Below are 23,001 nucleotides of genomic sequence, written 5' to 3'. Positions count from 1 at the left end.
GTACTACTGGAGGGCACCCTTGCGAAGCTTGGGGGCTTGCACCGGCGTAGGCTGTTGTTAGGAGGTCAGTGTAACTTCCTCTGATACCTTCGCTGATAGGACTGGGCCCTCATCATCCTAGACTATCTTCAAAAGACCCCTTAATTTCACTTTCTTGTATTTTCGTGTTGGTCTTAATCACCCAGAGCGGAAATACTTGGAAGTTGTTTGACTTGCTGTTATCTTTAGGGACTTTATAGTGTGTGCTCTGTGCTCTTAGTTGGCCTAGCTTTAAATTTTTTGAGTCTTTAGTTAGATCATAACAAAAAATTCAAAGTGGTTGACCGATCTCCCAGAAGGTCTCGAAGACTTCATGGTCTTTCACCACCAAGTTTAGAGCCTTCTCCTAGAAGGCGCAGAGGTAATATTACCGGTGGGTTCCGTCCCACGCCAGTTGATGCATCGGGGATTGATCCTCATCTCGGGGGCATTAGTGCTCAAGCAAGGTCTGGCACTTCTGAAAAAGAGAGGGACACTCCAGTCCTTTCTCGAGTTCTCTTTCATGCGGAGAATAGCATAGAGGTAGAATAACTCTCAGAGTCGTTAGCGGCTCCGAATTCTCCACTGCCATCTAGTCATCCGGACATATTGCAATACGTTGGGACTCCGACGCATAGACCGTCAAGTCCAGGTTACGCTACGCTCTTACCATCGATGACCACTACTAGAATCATGGCTTCTACAAGTGCTACGACTATGCAAACCCCAACATCAGTGCAAGGGGGAGGAACCATTTCCATCTCCTCTACTTCCTTGTTTGGATCTTTTGCTAGCACATCTTTAGTTGGGTCTACCTCCATTCCGTCCACAAGTGGAAATGCCCAAACCAATGCTTTTGGTACTGGATTCTTCCCATTTGGCACCCACTCACAAGGTATTCCATCGGCTCTGTTTAGTGCCGCTACGTCCATGATGGGCGGATCGGCTTCATTCCAGGGTTTTCCTTTCAGAAGTGGTCATATACCACATTCCAACCCAATGATAGGATCCATGCCTTTTTCTTCTGTAGGACAAAGCAACAATCCTTTCCAAGGTTAGAATAACCCTGGGGTTAGTGGCGCAGGAACAAGGAATCCGTTTATCGACCAACAAGGGAATAGGCCGTACTCCACGGTTAGTTCGTTTCAAATTATTCCTCCCCTAGCTTTGGCTTGGAATCCTTATCAGGGGTTATCAACCCCTTATAATCCTTTAGGAGGAAAATTTTCTGGTTATGGAGGTTTTGCGCCCGGAATTGGTCAAACTCCAAATTTTGTTAGATCACAAGGCTTGCCTTTTGGTTCAGCCGGTTCTATGGGTTACTTCGGGTAGCCTGGTGCCTCCCAAAACCCAGGACAATCTTTTCAAAACTTTGGGAGTTTTGCCCAGTCTGGGTGGAATCCCCAAGGTCCTCCTAGGCTTCCGTTTCTGGCAATGTTGAACTTGCCAAATCTCACTAAGTTAAAAAATGACCCAATCAAATACAATCTGGCCTGGCCTCCGGTCCCAACCAAACTCCCTTCGGACATTCCAAAATTGGAAGGGAAGAGCGGTGAAGACCCAAGCGACCATGTAACCACATTCCATTTGTGGTGCTCATCTAACTCGCTTATCGATGACTCGATTAGGTTGAGACTCTTTCAGCGCACCTTGACTAGTAATGGGGCCAAATGGTATATAGAGTTTCCAGGGGGTAGCTTCACATCTTTCGCTGACTTACCCAATATTTTCTTAAATCATTTCCAGTTGCCTGTCCGCTATTATGCCGGAACTGAACTTCTGGCCACTTTTCGTCAGGATATGGCAACTCACATTTCTGACCATATTCAGGAATGGAGACGGAGAAAGAGGCTCATTAAAGCCGAAATCCCTCCGAAGTACTGCCTCGAGTGGTTTTTGAAATCTTTACAACCTGAGATCTCCAAGGATGTCTCCATGTCTGGGGTCTATTCTGAGGAGCAAGCCATTTTTAGGGCCCAACAATTAGAATTGATCTACTCTCAGTTTGGGATCCTACAAAAATACTTGCCAGATGATCTTGGGTCTAAGGTTGACATAGCTAAGTCGAAGCCAGGTCCGCACGTGGATGGTATCGTCGGGTCAGTAGACACAACTACCGTGAACTTGTTGAATCAATTGCAGCAGTTGTCCTTACGAACTGCTTCTAACAACCAAGTCACATCGTCTAATCCCCCGGCTTCCCAAACTTCTTCAATTAATGCCATCCAATCTGATAACCCCAAAGGAAATCAAAATTCCAATGGGAAAAAGAAGGATGAGGTAAGCAAAAGAACCAGGATGGGAAGCCTGATGCAAATAAATCCGGCAACAACGCTGGTGGTGGTAGAAATGAGCCGAGAAAGAATGTCAAGTTTCCATGCAAGTTGTGCAGTGGAGACCACTTAACTCATATCTGCCCTAAGATTGAAGATGCTCAACGATTGTTAGGACAGCAAGGGTCTTCTAGTTCTCAAGCTGTGTTAACTAACCCATTTCCCCAAGGGTAGCAACTTCTTGCTGGCGCGAGTTCAAACCCTGGAACCTCCACAGGGGGCAACCAGGAAGGGAAAAAATCATCGAATTTTTTCATGATGGGTTCTAATGTCCATGTGACTACTCGGTAACGTGATTATGGTGAAGCCGAAACTTCCAAGGACAAGACTGTTCCTGGAAGTACTGACCTTCATATTGAGCGACCCCCTGTTGAGACTATACCAAGGATACCGAAAGGTTCCGATAAATGCGCGACTATTAATCCTAATGCCAGGGCCACCCAGAATTACTCCATTGTGGAGGATCTGGCTCAGAGTCCATGCGCCATGTCCGCTTTAGAGGTTCTTCAGTCGTGTCTGGCTCAGCGAAGTGCTTTAATTTCCCTGATTGGAGCAGTCGATCTAGCTAATTCTTTAGTGCTCACTTTTGACATGTTAAATGTCAAAAAGCGACTCCCTCATCATATGGCTTTCCAAATAAAGTCTACATACCAGAAAATCAATATTTTCCGTACCATTATAGATGAAGGAGCTTCCACGTGCGTCATGTCGATGTCATGTTGGAAGGCTATTGGATCACCATCGGCTGTTCCTTCACCCATCGTCTTGACTGCATTTGATGGTCATTCTCATAAGCCGCATGGGATTATCCTGGCCTTTCCTATATGTGTTAGGGGGAAGGTCGTCAATATTGAAGTAGAAGTCATAGATGCTAACCTAGACTATAATCTCCTATTAGGAAGGAACTGGGTATATGAAATGGACGTCGTTGTTTCGACTCTGCTTCGTGTCATTTGCTTTCCTCATGAGGGGAAAATCATTAAGGTTGATAAAATGGATTATTGTCCAGTCGATCCTCAAGCAAGCTCTGACTCTACTATTCCTTTAGTGGATAACCCTCGCCTGCCTACTGAGAATTTAGGAGTGGGAATTATTCCTCATTAATGGGTACCTTTGATCTTCCCTCTCCTTTCACTAAAAACAATGTTATTTCATCATCCAAGGAGTCCTCTCGAGAAGAGTTCTTCCGAACTCGTTATTTTTCAAACCCTTGGACCTTGCCTTCACCTACGACCACAATAGTTGAAGGACAAGTAAATGGAATGGCATTCCCTATATCTACAGCTGACCTTAGATATCAGTCTATCGTAGACTCTGCAGACAACCACTCTGCTCCTTTTTCTGAAGAGGAGTTAGATGGTGATGTGGCTCCAACTTGGAGCCTTGATTCTACCTCTGCCTTGGACTACTTAGATATGGTTTTACCTTCTGAAGAAGCAATCCTCGAAGAAATGATGGGTATAGATCGACCTTGGGAAGACTTACACCATCATTTCTACTTTCTTCCTCCATTGCAGGAAGTAGAATCTAGATTCTCCGAGCTCTTTACCAGTGATGTTTGTACGGTGTCAAATCCTTTGGCTCCAGCACACATTCGTGCTGAAGGTAATATGTCGGTAATTTCAAAAACGATACCTATAAACATCTCTAGGGGCCCTAACGTCATCGAGAATCTCTTCATCGGAATTGAGTGTTCCCCTGAAGAAATTCAACTTTACACTGACCTATTTAAGGAATTTCGAGATGAATTTTCTTGGTCTTATGAGGAAACGTCTGGCATTGATCCTTCTATAGTTGAACATGAGATCAAGACGTATGAGAACACCAAACCGGTTCGTCAAAGGCTTCGGCCGGTTAACCCTAGGAAAGCAGCAGCTATCAAAGCTGAAGTTGAGAAGCTGCTAAAGGCAGGTTTCATATACCCTGTTCCTCTTACTGATTGGGTTTCTAATCCAGTCCCTGTGGATAAAAAGAAAGGAACAATCCGAGTATGCATCGATTTTAGGGACTTAAACAAAGCTTGTCCGAAAGATAATTACCCCACGCCATTCATTGATCAGATTATCGACAAGTGTGCGGGTAATGAGATTTTTTTCCTTCATGGATGGTTTTTCAGGTTATAATCAAATTTCTATCCTTCCTGAAGATCAACATAAGACAACCTTTATATGTCCCTGGGGTACCTTTGCATATAGAAAGATGCCTTTTGGTCTTAAAAATGTTGGAGCCACTTTTCAGCGGGCCATGTCATATGCTTTCCACAACATCAAACATGTCATCGAGGCATACTTGGATGATCTCGTTGCTTGTTCTCGAAAGAGAACTTATCACCCTAGTCATCTTCGATTGGTTTTTGAGCGATGTCGTTTTTATAAAATCCGGTTGAATCCCAACAAGTGCGTTTTCACGGTTACATCCGGTCGGTTGTTAGGGTTCATCATGTCCAATGAAGGGATTCGGGTTGATCCCTTCAAGGTTGAGGCAATAGTTCAGTTTCCTCCCCCGTCCTCGATTCGAAAACTTCAAAGTCTTCAAGGGAACGCTAATTTCTTAAGACGATTTATAGAAAACTATGCCAAGATCACTAAAGGGTTCATGTGTTTGCTACGAAAAGGAGTTCCATTTGTGTGGGATGACTTTGCGCAGTGGTCATTTGATGCTTTGAAAAAGGCATTAGCCTCTGCCCCGCTTTTGAGTCCACCGTATTATGGTAGAGACTTCCTTTTATATCTCGCGGTAGCAGAATCAACCATTGGTATGGTTCTCGTTCAGGAGGACGATGCTCTTACTGAGCATGTGATTTATTATTTGAGCAGAGGCTTAATAGGTCCTGAACTTCGCTATTCTCCAGTTGAGAAGTTGGCCTTAGCAGCTGTCCATGCTGTCCAGCGGCTCCGTCATTATATCCTGCTACGCAAAACTTTTGTCTTAGCGGTAGTCAATCCATTTCAATTTGTCCTCAGTAGGCGAGTGATTGGAAGCAAATATAATCGATGGATAGTCATTTTGCAAGAATTCGATCTCGAGTTCTTGTCTTCCAAGTCTAAGAAATCCATGGTTTTCGCGGAGCTAGTTTCTGAGCTACCTTGTGGAGAGGATACTGTTTATGAGGAAAGTTTTCCTGATGAACATTTATTCCTCATCTCTTCACTCAACCCTTGGTATGGAGATATCATTGTCTATCTCCAGACTTCTAAGTTTCCCTCTACTTTCTCCAAGGATGAACGTCGAAAATTACGTCACCTGGCTAAAAACTATGTTATCATTGGTGACACATTATACCATCGAGGGGTTGATTCAATCCTTCGACGGTGTTTAACCTTAGAGGAAGCAGAGTTAGTGCTCAATGACTGCCACAATGGAGGTTGTGGTGGTCATCTATCAGGGCTTGCTACAACCCAGCACATCTTATGTGCCGGATATTTCTGGCCTTCACTCTTTAAAGACTGTGTGGAAGCAGTTAAACACTGTCACCCGTGTCAAATTTTTACTAGGAAGATGTGCGCGCATCCAGCTCCTCTTTTCCCCGTTGTCACCGTCAGTCCCTTTAATAAGTGGGGTATTGATTTTACGACATGTAATCTGCCTTCAGCAGTGAATCACAGGTACATTATCGTGGCTGTAGACTACTTTACGAAGTGGGCTGAGGCCATGCCTACTTATAAGAACGATAGTGACAAGGCAGCATTGTTTCTTTTCAATCAGGTTATCTCAATATTCGATATCCCGAGAGAGATTGTCACTGACCATGGAAATCATTTTCAGAATCAACTGATGTACGAATTGACTCTCAAATTGGGTTTCCGCTAAGAGCACTCGTCTCCTTATTATCCTCAGGCCAATGGACAGGTTGAGGCAGTCAATAAATCTCTTAAGACGATATTCCGACGGAAAATCGATAAAAATCGGTCCAATTGACACGTTATGTTGTATTCGGCTCTTTGGGCATACCGAACCTCCGTGAAAACGGCTACTGGTTTTACACCTTTTCAGTTGGTTTATGGGATGGAATCTATCTTTCCGGTTGAATGTGAAATTCCATCTATTAAATTGGCTGTTGAGCTCCTTCCAGAGACTTCAAGTATCGAAGAGCGCCTACTTCACTTGGAACATCTCGATGAGCAGCGTCGAGATGCCGCCATGATGAGTGAGGCTCATAAGAAAAGGGTTAAAACACAGTATGATAAATTTGTTCGTCCTCGAGTCTTTTCTGAAGGTGACCTTGTCCTGGTCTATGACCAAGATAAAGACACCTTGGGGGCAGGCAAATTTAAGCCTATGTGGTATGGTCCTTTGATTATTAAACGAGTTTTAGAAAAAGGGTCGTATGAGTTAATCGACTTTGAGGGAAACAAGCTGGCGGAGCCCCGAAACGGGCTCTACCTAAAGAAGTACTTTGCTTAGTTTTGGCCAAGCAACGGCTTCTTTGTACTTTATGTATATTTGTACATATATCGTCGAGAGTTTTCTGATATCAACACTTTTTTGTCTGTTGTGGCAGGTGTTGATGGATGATTTGGTCTATTTTGGGTTCGCCGATGGTGCTAGTCGGCACACTCGGAACCTCGCTTCCGCAGCTTGGGTACTCTATTATCCAACTGGTCAATTGATAGCATCAGGAGGCGTGTGTATTGGTCCCTCTTCAAACAATATGTCCGAGTATACTACTGTTATTAATTTATTATCCGAGGCAATCTCTCATGGGATTGACTCGTTGGTAGTGTATCTTGATTCTCAATTGATAGTGTCTCAATTAAATAACATTTATTGGGTACGTGATCCATCATTATATCGCCATTATTTAAGGGTGAGGTTGTTGCAAAGATCATTTACTTATATTAATTATTTGCACATTCCAAGATCTCATAATTGGTTAGCTGATTCTATCACTAATCAGGCATTAGACTGGCACATCAAACATTCATCATAATGAAATCAAGCATCAAAAAGTCAAACTGTATATATATATATATATATATATATATATATATATATATATATATATATATATATATATCGTAAAGCGTCTCGAGTGTACATATGTATGTCCAAAATATAAAAAATTTGGGACTCAAATGCCCATAATCATGTCCGGCATATCTAATGCCTCGGCTCAGGATGAGCGTCTAAGTATGTAACTATCGCAATGGCCACACGCTGAAAAGTGCGAACCCAGTCACATGGCATGCCAACCACATGACGCTGCATATCCTCAGGAAGGTCCTCTATGGCGGCCATCAGTACTCAGCAGCTCATTCTCGCCAAGTGTCGCTCGATGTTGTTTAGAGTCCGTTCTATATCAGCAGCGGCCTCTTCGGCTCCTCGGCCACGCCATCCATGCCGTGGAAACCCATCTGGTCATACTAGCCCAATTTCTAGAACATGATCATCATATCAGTCATTTGAATCTCATCAAAAATATTTTTCAAAATGAATCATTATATTTGAAAAATCCAAAAAAATCATAAAATCAAAATATTCTTACCAATTTCGCCCCATGCTACGTTCGGTGGTAACACTAGATCAGGATCTCCTTGGAAATCCAGCCCAGCATATGGGTAGTCATCCACGGCGATGATCTACTGATCCCACCAAGTGAAGAAATCATCATCGAAGGCAGTCCTTGGGACCTCCCCACCCCCGAGACGTTGCATCAGATCGGCCCACCGGCCCATGCGTGGATCGCGTGGGGTGCTGATTGAAACTGCTACCTTGGGGCGGTGTGTAGGAACCTTCTCGAAAAAGAAAGTACACAGGATAGTCCCATATCCAAATTTCTTGGTCTGTCCCCTCCTGATAGAAGTGAGCTGGCTCTTCATGTTGGCCAGGAGAGGAGTACACCAGTCGAACACAGTAGTGAGACAGTCAACTGCCATGCTCATGATGACACGTGACACCTGATGCAGAGACGATGATCTGTTCACTCGAGCTATGGTGAACAGGATTATCCTAAGTGACAAACTCGCCACATGTGTGATGGAAATCTGACTCCCAACCTTCTTGGGATGTCTTGGGCAGTATATTTGTACATAGTCCTCTATCGTGAGGCTACTCCGTGTCCTGCCCAAGGAATGTACTACCTCTCCCCTTCGGGAAAGGCCCATGATAAAATAGATATCCTCCACTTCTACCCTGAGCGGCATCTGATCGATCATAAAGGCTTCCTCCTCGACGTCCCAATAATCAATGAGCATCTCAAGCAGACGCGTGTTCACTTTGATATTTGGAAGTTTGAAAAATTTAAGCAAACTGCATCCCCGTAGGGCATCTAACGCTTCAGGACTGTTCATAACTTCATTATCTACTGTTGCGTGCTCTCTTTCACACCACGTGACAGGCATCCTGAGAAAAAATCGATTTAAAACCGTTAGTTTTTGTTTAAAAATGGTTCGAGGCATATACGCGGGTCCCTGTGCACACAATCGCATATAGGGCCCGCGCGTACGTGGGTTCAATATTACCAACCCGCGTATACGCCGCGAGGAAATTTTTGACAAAAGTTCAATGGTGAAACATCAATAAAAAATATTAAAACCTATCACAATCAATTGCAAGCTAAGTATAAGAGTTACCTGGAGGTTTTTGACGAATTTGAACCGTTGAATCTGGCCGTGGGAAGTTTGCTCGTTTTGCCCCAAATCCTTTGCTCTCAAACTCAAAAGTTTTGAAAATGCAAAATTTTTTCAAAATTTTATTTTGTTTGGCCTCATGTCACTTTTAACTTGGGAGCTTGGAATGTCGAGAATGGTTTGTTTTTCAGGACATTTTGGACGTTTTTCAGTTTCGAGACGGTTCCATGACTGTTGACCCGTCATGGCAGGTATCGTTTCCTCACTGGCATATAGGTTAGGGACACCATTTTTCCGTTGCATTATGCATGCTAGCCTCCATTTTCCGATACATCTGCCATACGGTCGATCCCATCGTGTTATGGTTTGTAAGCCATCTTCACTCACCGATTCTTTAAATCATAACATGATGGTAGAGCCATCCTTTACATGGGCATCGTAGTTAGCACCTCGCTGACATTTGTTGCCCATGCTACTCCATTGAGTAGGCTCGGGAGTCCTCTGTAGTCCCGCCATGACTTATGCGTTGAAGACTCATTCCTCTTAGCTTCTCTGCTTTGTTCTGGCCTTATATCCTAGAGGCTCCCTTTGTGTTGAGTTGTACTACTGCATTACATGTTGACCACTTGCACCTTTTGGCCTAGGGCCGGCTTCACTTGGACTCGTGTTTAAGCCAACTTTTCACCATGATGACTACGAAATCAACCTTGCATACCTTTGACTTCTGCAGCTTGACACACCTTGACCCGTGGAAGGAACACACCTTTGAGTGTCACTGACCAGTTTTGACCTCCCTGCATTGAGCATAGGAACGTTCCATTCCCAGGAACTAGATCATCTCTTTCACCGACACTCGTTCTTTCCACTGTACCATAGCATTCTTTTATTCTTTTTCCGGCTTAACAGAAAAAGACAAAAAAAATAAATATTCCAAAAAAGAGCGGGAACGGGACAGTATTTCCATTTATTGTTGGCAGCTGGAGTCAGTCGTGTCACCCTTGAAAAAAGCACTCAAAATAAAGTCTCCTCCGCATGGGTGGGATTTAGTTTGACTTAGGTGCGCCATAACTTTGTTATTGAGTCAGTTCTCCCCCAATTGGTTATCTCTTCCAATCATATGGAGGGTTCGTTCGTGCCTCCTGCATGGCGAACTTATACAGAGTCATCATATGCTGCCACATAGTCACATTGAGTCGTGCTTTTGTTCAAGGGAAGTTAGCCTGAATCGGCCTCTCTGCAGTGTCCCTTGACTCATTTTTCAGTCGGCCACCCCTGGTTGTCAGTGTCATGTCTATCATCACATCAGTTATATTGGTCCTTTACTCATGCCGGTTTGAGAAGGTCCCCATTGACTTCTTGCTAGCGGGTCTTGTCCTTATCGACGACAACACCTTGCTCTGAGGACAGGCCTAGAGCTGCACCCTGGCCCTATTTTCATTATTGATAGGTCACCTTGTGCTCAGCATTGATCAGTATCATGGGTCTTTGACTGAGTGGTTTCCCTTGTGTTCGACATCAGCTTACATTATCACACATTGGGATTCGTGCAGTACCTTGGTTTCCATTTGACCCTATTGGTGGATACCTCACCTCTATGTCAGCTTTCATTATTGGTTGGTTCATAGGGTTTCTGTCGTGCGCTAGCCACATATTATGTACGCCGGAAACGTACCTCAGTTGGGTTACTACCTCTTTTTCGTCCGATTCCTTCCACATTATTGGCCTACGGGTTACACTCGCGCTAGATTGATGAAGGATGCCTTAATGCCTTCCTTCTAGAAAGTCTTTCCCTATCGACTCCGACTCATTGCTCTGGGGCAAAGATCTAGAGTCCATTTGGCAGTACCTTGGGGTTTGCAGTCATTAGTGGCAGATCCTTCACTATCGACAATGGGAAATCATCATTGTCTCCTGATCGATATATTCTTACAAGTGTTTGACTCTAGCTCATCTATTCACACTTATTAGATTGTACTGGGTACCTTGACGCTCATTATCATTATCGGTGAGTAGTCTCGCGTTTGTTAACAGTATACATCAATGACAGGTAATCAAACAATTTCTCACATGGTCAACTTCAGATCATTTATTCCCATGGTGTAGAAATGTACCACGGTGGTCGGTGAAGACCTCAGGTTGTATCAACATTCATTGGTTCACTTAACAGTTGCTCCTGTTGCTGCTAGTTGATACCACTCCACCTTGTATGTTGTAGTCAGTCATGGCGACATTCTATATGATGGAACCTGAGTTTGCAGTGTAGTACCATCCTATTCCATCATGTTTAGTTGGTACCTTTTGGGATCAGTCTTTGATATCAGTGATCTGTTGCATCTTTCAGCATCATTGACTACCTTATATGTGATATTCAGACATGTACTTGTTTATTATGATCAGATGATCCATTATGTATCTTTCAGTCATTTATACTTGTATAATTAGTGGATCCGCTTGTACTTGATATGCGGACATGATTTACTTTTTCTGAGCATGGGTATGCCCACCTCAGACAGTGTTTCTTTCTGATCTCCTTTGGTGGCTTGGCAGGCTAAATTCTGGTGAAGTCCTCCTCGATTTTCGATAGGCTTCCTTTCCATGTACTCGCATAATATATTTCGGCCATCATGTACCCTTTCTGACCTCATATATTAGGGGGCATTTGTTATAGCTCCAAATCTCACTCTTATGGTTTTTGATGCTATACTCATGGCCTAGGGCAACCCCTCCTTCCAGACCTGGTCCTAAAATTTAAAAAACAGTGTTTTATCCCTTATACGCGACATTTCCCTGAGTTAGACGCGTGTATATGCAGGTCTGTGTATATCCAACCCGCGTATATGTATTAAAACACTTAAAAAAATATAAAACTCCTTATTTTCGGGCGGAGATCGCCGGTTTTACCTGTTGATCACATGTTAGTGCCCGTGGCCCAACTGTTCCCAACCAACTCCCAAATAAAAAACTACTTTGGGAGGGGTATAAAAAGACCTCAAAGGGAAGGCCTGAGGGAGGAGAGAAGAGAGAGAAAGGTTATTATGCTGATATTTTCCCCCTGACCAGGTCTGAAGTCCCTTGTGCCTTCTGCACTTCCCCCATTTGTCCAGGAAACCTTTGTTTCCTTGTGTGTTCATGTTCATCCACCATTTATGACATCATGGACAGAGTCATGGAAGGAGTTTGTTAAAGGGTTGAGGCTGGAAGGGATCCGGAAGGAAGCTTTACTTGGAGCCTGCTGAAGGTGATTCAGGTGAAAATAATCCTTTTTTATGTACTTTATTTGTCTATAATAAAAGAAACACATGTCTTGGTTCCCGAAATGAATCTTCTTTATGTTAATGATATTCATGTTTAGAATTCATATGTAAATGGTTATTTGGATTTCATAACTAACTACCTTTACTTATAACATGAAGATGGTTTCTTTATAAGTTTTTGTCCATATACTGTTGTGTTATTTGAATTGGTTGTTTTGCAGGACGAAAGAGAAGAAGGGAACTCCAAGAAGGGTTTGGACCCTAAAGGTCTTCTCAAAGATAGGACCTAAGGTACGTACCCTTTACAATAGAATTTTCTTATAATAGTATAATGACTGTGTGAATGTGTGCTTCTTTGAATAGACAACTTTCAGTCTGCTAGGGTTTCAACCCAAAAAGCCCTAGGGGAACATTTCCCTCCAACAAAATGATGGTTGGATTTGTTCAAGAGACGAGAGGAAAGCTTATTAGAAAAGTGAAGGAACTAGGGCAGATTTGTGAAGGGCTGTGAATGACCTGTGAATCATGTAGCAAAAGATATGGTGATGGCTACTTTCTTGAATCATAATGAGCAGAGATGTACTGTAAGAGAGATCCATATCAAAACACTAAATCTGAGCAAGAAAAGAACTAGCTGCACCAAGAAAACAGAACTATATCTCAAGTTAATCTAAACTTTGATCTAGAAAAAATGTTGAACAATGATATATGGAAAGGAAATCATGGAAAGATATTTATTGTAGAAACAGAAATAAGTATGGAAAAATGGATCTGAACCAAGGCATTAACCTCTAAATCAAATTGTAACACTAGAAATTGCACGGGGAAAGCAAAACTGTGTTTTCATGGTAGCAAGAAGATCTTGACCTCAATTCATTGTCCCCAAAGGAGGAAAGGAGGTCAAGCTCTATTGATGGCCTTTTTGTATCTATCTCTTACCACTATTTAACCTACTTCAGCAACTAAAATGGAAACATCTATGTAAACCACCAAAAGAAACCTATTCTACTAAGGAAGAAATCTATCTAACAACAACTAATTCATGAACTGAAGAAAAACATATAAATACAAAACAAGAGGTGTTGGGAAGCTTGGGTTGGGCCCTAACCCAAGAGCTTCAGCCCCTTGGAAGAACTCAATGCTAGCTCAGAAAATAATTCATCTGCATTATCAAAATAATAGTTACATTACGAAATTTGTTCACACAAGTAAGCTCAAAATGAGCTAAGCAAAAGCTGTAACAAAAGTGTGAAAATTTGACTAACATCTAACTCAACTACTGATAACCTAAGCCCTCCTATTTATACAACTAGAGCCTCCAACAACTCTCCTAAAATCAAGGAGGCTTGGCTCCCAAGACTAGAGATAGACAACAATTATTCTTCACTTGCTCGACTGCCCCTTTGATGCATTGATGTGGCTGCTTGTGCTCCGAGCTTTCTGAAGGAGGATTTGAGGTAGGGGGTCATAAATGAGGGGGACACCCTCCTATAAATCCTATCCCTTGTTTTCCTCGAATATTGGCTACCAAATGCTCATTAAACCTTTGACTTTGTCTCAAAATTGACCAAATATCTTCATAAAGCACACATTAGACTTCATGGCATAATGACTAACCCACTTCATTCTATTAGCATAAATATAATAAAAAACATGCAATAAACTAATGAGAATGGTGGATTAAGCTAAGTTAGGAGGCCAAATGAGCCCATATAATCACCCATTTATGGGGCTCATCACGCGCGCTGGATTTCAGGGGCGCGAACGAGGTCGAGGTGGAATGGGACCAGGAAGGGGTCGCAGACAACTAATTTGTTACAATTGTGGAGGGCCAAGGCACTATGCCCACGATTTTACAAACTTGACAAGGAAATCATGTCTGTACTGTACTCGGATTGATCATGAGGCAAAAGACTGCCCTACATTGAAAGCATGGCTGTGCGAAAAAAGGGTACTCCATCCTCCTCCTACTCAGAGTTTGCAAATGATGAGATCCGAGCTACGCGAAGAAGACCCAAATGTAAAAACATTGCTCAGGAGTGGTATGACCACTGGCAATGATAAAGGTAAGTAGTTAGAAGAAATTGCATGGGTTCAGAAGGCTCCTACAAAGGAACTTGAATTTCATTTAGAACACGTGAAGGATACATTCATGGAAGCTAAGACGAGCTTCATAGAGGCCTCCACTTCAAGTAGTAAGGATCAATTAGAACCAGGTATCGATCCTTCAATGCTCACTACCTTTCTAGAGACATGCATGAAATTTCTACGTGACAGCAATGTAGTAAAAGGACTACAAGAACTTATCACTAGGTGCAGGGGGTCAGGAGAACCGTGCGTGGTTTGAAAACTTGGAAAGCATGCATTGCGCACAGGAAGGGAAATGATGTTGACTGCAAATCGGCGAGTATGAAATGGATCAGGTAATCTTGGATCTTGGCTCGGACATAAATGTACTTCCAAAAAAACATGGGAACGCATGGGTAGACCACGCTACAATGGTCTCCTATTCGGTTGCAAATGGTGTTGAGCTCTGAAACTACATCTCTTCTACACACTTTTCTAGACTTTTTCCCCTCACCAGTGGCTCACAAGCTATAAAAAATCATTACATATTGATTCTGAGAGTACATTTAAGTGGTTTTATAACTATGTTTTTGTGTTTTCTATTTGACTTAGATTTTTCTCATCAGCTGCGAAATGCAGCAACTTTCCGTAGTTGTTTTTGTTAATCTCTAGGTTGCAGGTGTCAGCAAGAAAAACAAGGCACGTGGGCAGATCAAGAATGATCTGGACATGGACCAGGTCCTATTGGTTTAGCCATATTCATAGAGGAAAGTCGTGGTCAAACAGTGGTCAAATGAGGAGTCCTACAGCAAGCAGGTCTCTGTTTCAACACGTAAAAGGGTCCGAGACTGTTCCTAGATCCGTGGATTCATTTTGAAAGTTGTAAACTGCCTCCACGATGCAAATCCAACAACCACCTTTTGGTAGATTGAATGATCATGGCAACCAACACGCTAAGCTCACGGATGATGTCCTTTTACGTGTCTTCTACTGAAGTAGTTCCATAGGAAAAACAGTTGTGTAATTTCCCTTATAAATAACGCGTTTGCAAACACATGTAGCTAGTTTTTTCTTTTTTAATGTAATCTCGCTGTTAAGTTTATCTACTATGCCGTGACACTAGCCCTACTGTGGTAACGAGAGGATCCTTCCTCTGTTATGCAATATAAGAAGACTCTGTTTTATATGACTATGTGAGCATAATCTCGATTTGACAGCGTGTTAACCAAGGCCGTGCAAAGGGACCCTGCTAGCTAAGGTTTCATTCTTTTATTTCTGTAAAGTTTTCATGTGCTGTTGTTTTATTTCCATTGTAGATATTTCGTAGTTTGTGCACTTCTGTATATCTCACATTTCAGTTATATCGTTAATGTTTCATTCCTGTACATGATTTTCCAAGTGTTGTATATTTTTGCTAACACTGATCAGTGTGTTTCAGGTTAGGATAGGCCTAGGAATTTTCATACAATTTTTGGAGTAAATATTGACATGAGATTGTCCTCTCTACTGACTTTGTTTTTCTTAGCTTTCAATTGCAGTTATGCTTTGATTTTAGTCTTATTCATTTGCTATTGACAGTTAGTTTAAATATCAAATTCCTCATGTCATTTAACATTATCTCCAGAGCCATGGCTTAACCCCGAAAAGCTACTTGGTGAGCTATCGGATTTTGAGTGAAGTGATTTGATTCTTCATGTTATTGATGTCATCTCCAGAGCCATGTCTTAACCCGAAAAAGCTACTTGGTGAGCTATTGGACTATAAGTGAAGAGATTTGATTTTATTTTTATTTTCAAGTAGATAATTTAGATATCAATTCCTCATGTTATTGAGATTATCTCCAGAGCCATGGCTTAAACCCGAAAAGCTACTTGGCGAGCTATCAGACTATAAATGAAGTGAATTGGTTTTACTTTTATTAGTTCGCAGTTTTTGATTTGTTTCAATGCAATAGCTTAACTTTTATTTCTGTATTTAGATGAGAAGCACAGATAAATATTTCACGATCAGTAGTTCATCATTTGTTTGATTCAAGTAGCTGCACATTTACATTCTTGTTTAGCTGTACATTTACATTCTTGTTCAAGTATTAATTTCATCACTAGAATGTTTTGAGATCCCCTGAAGTGTTAAGTTCTGGAAGTCATCATAAAGGACATAATTGCCTTAAAATATATACCCAAACTTGCCTTCTAAACTATTCTTAAAACTTAGGAATAGGATTTCCATTTGCATCAGGAGACAAACCAAGATAAAACCCCCAAAAACAAGATAGAATTGCAAACAATAAAAAGTAAGAAAGAGGTTGTCTTGCACATATAGTGCACCTCACTTCATCAGTTTATGACTCCCAGATTGATAATTAATGTAGCAATTTAGGACATACTAAATTGACTAAACATTTTGGCGTTGTTGCCGGGGAAGTGTAACTAGATAGCCGATCTCTTACAAAAAAAAAGGAAGGGAAAAATTGATAACTTATTGAAGTATGCTCTCCTCTTGCACCTAGTGTGATCTGGAGGATCAGAAAAGAGAGTTATTAGTTCAATAATATCTTGATTATGCTCTCTTCTTGCACCTAGTGTGACCTGGAAGATCAGAAAGAGAATTATTATCCTAACTTAAGAATAAAAAAAATAATAAAAAAATGACATGCATAGAGCAAGAGATTCTAGGGGAAGGTTTGTAGCAAGGGCCAAAAGTTCGATTTTCACAACTCCAGCTACTTCAAGGCATAGACAAGATACACCTCCATCATCTCTGACACATACTCCTAGCCTTAGGATTCCTGGAATTCAAGGGGCAGCAGCCGAATTAAGAGATTCTCCCACACTACTTACTGAATCTGATCTAAGAGAAGAACCTTTCTTCACTTCTACAGGGGAAAATATTGTAATCAAAGAAGTAGAATCACCTAAAGAAGAGGAGGGAGAAACTCTTCCTCGTTCACCATTAATAGAAGAACCAGAATACTCTGAGGAAACTATCATGACAGAGGAAGTAGTAAATGGATTTGGAGGAGGGGGTAGAGGTAGACGAGGAGGAAATAATGGAGGAGGTAGAGGTAACAATGGGTAAATAGGGATGGAGATAACTCATTTGGATTTCCTATAGCCGACGAGGAAACTCATACAACAATGAAAAACATTTCACCATCTGTCCTCCCAAACTTTTATGGGTTGCTAATTGAGCATCCTGAAACATTTCTATTTGAGTTTGAAGTCTTGTGCCGAACCTATGACTATATGGAAGACTCTCAAAAAATCAAAATGTTTCCTTCAACATTGAAAGGAGCTACTTTGAAATGGTTAACGGGATTAGTCACTCAATCTATTAGGACTTGGAATGATATGAAACAAACATTTTTGGGTAGATACCTGGATTATTGGATGCCCACCAATCATAAGGATTAGGTATTCAAGATAATGCAAAGAGAAGATGAAAACTCTGAGGATTTACTTGAAAGATTTCAATACAACTTAAAGAGAGAGAAATGAGTAATTTAGATGAGGAAACCTTGAAAGCCCTTCTATTAAAATCCATTAGAGATGAATGGATAGACATCTTAAACATGATGGGGAAGGGAGATATTTCTCAACTTCCACTTCATGACATAGCAGAACTATGTGTCCATCTCTCAAGGGGAAAATCTAAAACTGGAAAAGGGCCAAGAGATCCTTCTCTTATTAAAACAAACAAATCTACAACTAGATCAGTAAGTAGGGCAGAGATTGGCAATATGCTTGATGAGTTCAAAACTGATATTCTAGGGAGCCTTAGTGAACAACTAGACACCCTTAAAATAAAATACAAGAAGAAAGCAGAAGTTGATGCCTTGGCCATATTTTTTCCTAAATGTAGAAAGAAACACGGTCTAAGGGAATTCCCCTTGGATGCAAAAGTTGTAGAAACATGTATGATTTGCTCAGAAAGCCATGAGACCAAGGATTGTCCTTCAATTCCTGGGCTCAAAGTTGTCTTTCAGGAAGATCCAAATTCAGTAGAGTCTCTTTGTTTTGTTTCAAGAAGACCATGGCAACGGCAACAAAATCAAGGATTTAACAATCCTATGAACTTTCAGCTCCCACCAAATTGGAATTCTTGGCAACAACCTTGGCCCCAACCTCAAAATCCATACCAATCATGGGCACAAGGGATGCAAAATCCTTATGGGATATTTTCTCAATTCTATCAATATCCTCCATCCTTTCCAAATCAACAAAATCCACCAATTCCAAATCAAAACCCACAATTTTCATTGCCATTCCCACAACAACAACCTTCTCAACAAAATCCAAATTCTCAACTCTTGCTTCCATTTCAACAAAAGACAAATCAACTACCAGCCCAGCCATTGCCAAATCCCAACAACAAAAATCCTCAGAATGCTTACATGGTAGAAGGACAACAATTTCATACCTATATGATTGTTCCTCTTAATGATGTTCAACTCAGATCTGGTAGAGTTTTAGAAAAACCTTCTATAGAAGTTCAAGAGCAAGGTACCTCTGAGGAGGATTCTCTTAAAGTCAATAAAGGTTCTAAGGAAGCATCTCTTCAAAACCCAATCATTCAAAAAGAAAAAGAAAAAGAGTCAACCCCTGTTATAGACATTTTTGTGCCTTACAGATCTAATCATGAAATGTCCATAAACCAAGGGCTCCTAAGTCCCTAAAAGTGTTGTTCCAACCCCTAAAGGAACAAGGTCAACAAATTACAGCTTCTCCCAGAAGTTCTCCACCAGAAACTGCTCAGAATAAGTCAAATCAGGATCATTTTAGTTGCTCCACTAGCCAAGTGCGTTGCATAGAACCTAAGTCCATTAGCTAGGTGCGTTGCAACGCACCTAAATGCACTACCAGGGTGCGTTGAGCGGGAAATGACAAATGGCAGTGTCATTCCGCGAGGTGGAGAGACAATGGAAGCTTCCAGAATCTTCTCCAATGACACTTGCCTCACTGAATTCGACCAAGGATGAGTAAGAGGCTTTCAGTCTCCAAGTGGAAGCAAGAACTGACAGAGATAAGCCACTAATCAATTCATGAGCCGACTCATCCTCCTTGCATACATCTATATATGGATCCCTCATCCCAGAGATCGAGAGGCTGGAATTTTGCACATTGTAAGGAATTGCTGTTGGTTTTGAGATACATATCACAGAATTGGGTGATCTATGCTTTGTTGGGGTTGAAGAAGGGACTTCTTTGCTGGGAGGTTGATGCTGGGTCAGGAATCATCGGTTGTAACTCCTCCTGGATCTTCTTGTATATCAATAAAAACTATTTGAGTTTCTTCTCCATGCTTTTGTATCATTGATGCTTGTTACATTTGTATGGTTAACTTAAATCTGATCCTAAGTTATTTATGAATATAAATCCGTGTCTTTATATAGTTTCTTTCTTCTGGGATCTTACAGGTACTTAGTGAAGCTGGGCAAGTGAGGGAACAAATAGCTGGAAGCTGTCAAAGAGGAGAGAGATTGGATCAAAGGACTAGCGTAAGACACAGGTTGGTTCATCCTATTCCTCTTTGTTTATAGTTCATAAAGAAGAATACAAAAGTAGTTTTCTCTGTTTGTTTGTAAGGTAGCTGTCACACCTTAGTGGAATATAGCAGTTCTAAATAGACACTTTTCCCGATAACAAAATGGCGACTCTGCTGGGGATCGTGTCTAGTTAGTTTGTTTGTTTTTCTCTTGTTGTTTGTTTCATAAACTTAGAAGTAGCAATCGAACTGCATTTTCCATTAACAAATGCAAAGGAGACATCTGCTGCTTCAATCCATTCAGTGGATCTGTTTATGATCTGAGCAACTGATTCATAGACCAACTGATTGCCCTTGTGATAGCTCTTAGACCCTCCCTTAGATCTATCTCTGATTGTGCATTACTGATTTCTTTTACTCGGCCAAAAACCATAGATTAAACTGCAAACCGTGACCCAGAACCCGGATAGAATTCTCGTTTCTGCCCCAGCGCAGGCTCTGTGAAGAGGTTCTGCATTTCAATGCACTTCTCGAGAGGGTTACCTACGCTTCAATGCAGTTTCTCTGTGTAACAAGTGCGTTGATCAGCCTAGCCCTGTGCAGTTGAGGTTCTTTGCTTCATTTTTCCAGTTTTTGTCTCTGATTTTTGCAGCCTGTGATCAGTATATGACTGTTTCAAACACCTCTTCCTTACTGATATTCCGCCTCAGTTTTACAAAAGAATTGTAGATGTTTTTATGTGTTTGTTGAGTCGTTTACAGTTTTCCATTGCAAAAGTAGAATAGTCGTACTGTCGTCCTTTGATTTAGATATGTCGCAAGTGTCGACTTTGATCATAGGAGAAAGTTTACTTGCTGTTGATAGTCGATTATGCTTTTACTTTTACCTTTGGTTTGAATTTGTGACTTTCTAATGTCGAAACGAGTATTTATTTCAAAATCATAAAGTGTCGTAATCATCTCTACCTTTTGATTTCAAAAAGAAGCTTGTTTATGTTTGTCGCTTGAAAGCAAATTCAGATTTGTACATCAACTTTCTTTTTAGGCATCAATATTAAGAAAGTGAAAAACAAAACACATGCATGTGCATTTGCATATTGACAGTTTGTTTGGCTTGATTTAGGAAAAGTGCATTTACAGTGTGCTCTTTGCTCTTTGCGAAAAGATTGTGTCTTTCTTTTCCCCTAGTAGCTAGGATTTTCATTGCTGAAAAGAGATAAAAGTTTGTTTATCATATTTAGATTGCATTTTGGGAATTACATCTACATCTCGAGGTGATCCCAAAAGGCAAACTTCATAAGAAATATCAACTTAAAATAAATTCAATGAACTTAACAACGCTTTGGAACTTAACGCACAACATTTATAGGTCTAGGCTAGAGACGTATTCCGGCATCGTAAAGTCTGGTAACTGTTATCCTCATTGATGGTTGGGTGATTCCTCCACTTTGAGACGATAAGTGACAGTGCGGACTCATGCTCCCATGTACCGTCGAGTATATATTGGGAGACCCCTATAGGCTTAAAACCTTTATCCATAGGAAGCCGTGTCGGCCGCCCTACTGATCGCAATGCATCGAACACAACATTCGGGAAGATTGACTGTCGTACCGTAAAAAGTATTCTGCAGTTTTGTGATTGGTTTGGTACTCCCTCTACCTAGACCTCCAGAGCTGTCCCTTTCGTTCCTTTTCAGACTCCTTAACGGAAAAGGTCCATCTGAGCACTTGTCACTTCAGGCTCATTAAAAATCGAAGGAGACTAGAGTCATCTTTTGTTTTTTCTTGACTCTTAAAAACTGAAAAAACAAGTTGTGTCAAAGCGTGTTAAAATTTATTTTAAATGGAATATTCATACCCTTTTCCTATGTTGATCTTGGGTTGAGAAAATGGAGCCTACCAACCAAGGAATTCCCCTTGGTGGAAATCCTAGTCCCTTCTCCTCTTGGGGAGATGTTGGTGTGCCCCATATGGCCACATTGTCGCTTCCAGGACTGACAATCGACTTGCCAATATGGCTCTTCTCAACCAATGTCGTTCAGAACACCACCATTCCTGAACAATCGAATCAACAATTAGACGAGTCCAGAGTTGCCCACCAGCCTTCTACTTCCTCTAATTCTTCCTCTCCTCCTTCCTCCTCGCTTGATGGAACTGGTAAAGCTAAAAGCCATGTTCCTAAGGAGAAGAAGGAAAAGAAGAAGAAATAGAAGAAGAAGAAGGAGCCAAAGGCAAATGGGGGAAAACAAGTGTCGTCTAACGAAAATCCACACACTGCACCGACCAGGCCTAAATCGCCATGTGTCATTTGCAAAGGAGACCACTTTCACAGAGATTGTCCTTGCATTCCCCGGATACTAAGGGACTGGTCTCCTCGTTTGCACAACTCGGTGTCGTCAACCTCTGGTGATCATGTTGAAAGCACACCGTCAACTAGTGAAAGTGAAGCCCCAGGACAAAAAGCGAAAGCTAGATTTCCTTGTAAACTGTGCGAAGGAAATCATGCCCTCCATCGTTGTCCCTTCTTAGACGAAGCTAAAAGAGTTTTGGATGATTGTCCGGTTTCCCCGTTACGACTTCCTCCTGGATATAAAAAACTCTTGCCGAGTCCGTCACTAGTTGAGAATCCAGCTGGCCCGCTCAGGTGGTCGGCTGAAGCACCTATCAGTGAAGATAAACCATCTGGATCCATACCAGACGAAAGTCAAAAGGTCGAGGCGGCAGTTGACCCGGTCTTGCCTTCGGAGGTTTTATCTTCAGATAATATAGTCACTGAAGAGAACAAGGATGACACCGTCCAAATTCTCTTCATAAACACAGACTACGACGAACATGGGGGAAATATACCCCTTCCTTTACCACAGGAAGGAATTTTGTCACAGCCCTACACGGCCATCTATTCGGTCCCACCTCCAAGAAACCTAGTTGTCTCCTTCGACTGGAATCAACTAGGCAGACCCCGCTTACCGGCAAGCATACCATTCCAAATTATCGTTCAAATATATAGAATGGTTATGGTTGGTACCATCATAGATGAGGGGGCTTATGTGAGTATCATTTCCTCTACTGCATGGAAAGCGCTTGGTTCGCCATCGCTTTTGCCTGAGATGAGAAATCTGACAGGCTTTGATAAAGGAACCAGTCGACATTTAGGGATCCTTCCCGATGTGCCCATAACATTGAGAAGGAAGACAGTTCGCATGAACCTAATGGTAGTTCAAGGACCCTTAGATTACAATCTACTCCTTGGACGAGACTATATTTATTGCATGGGAGCG

Source organism: Pinus tabuliformis, chromosome 7, assembly GCF_031772625.1.
Source record: "Pinus tabuliformis cultivar Carrire ecotype Pingquan chromosome 7, CPIR1, whole genome shotgun sequence".
NCBI lineage: Eukaryota > Viridiplantae > Streptophyta > Pinopsida > Pinales > Pinaceae > Pinus > Pinus tabuliformis.
The sequence above is the reverse complement of the archived record's forward strand: the minus strand, read 5'-3'. Positions refer to the sequence as shown.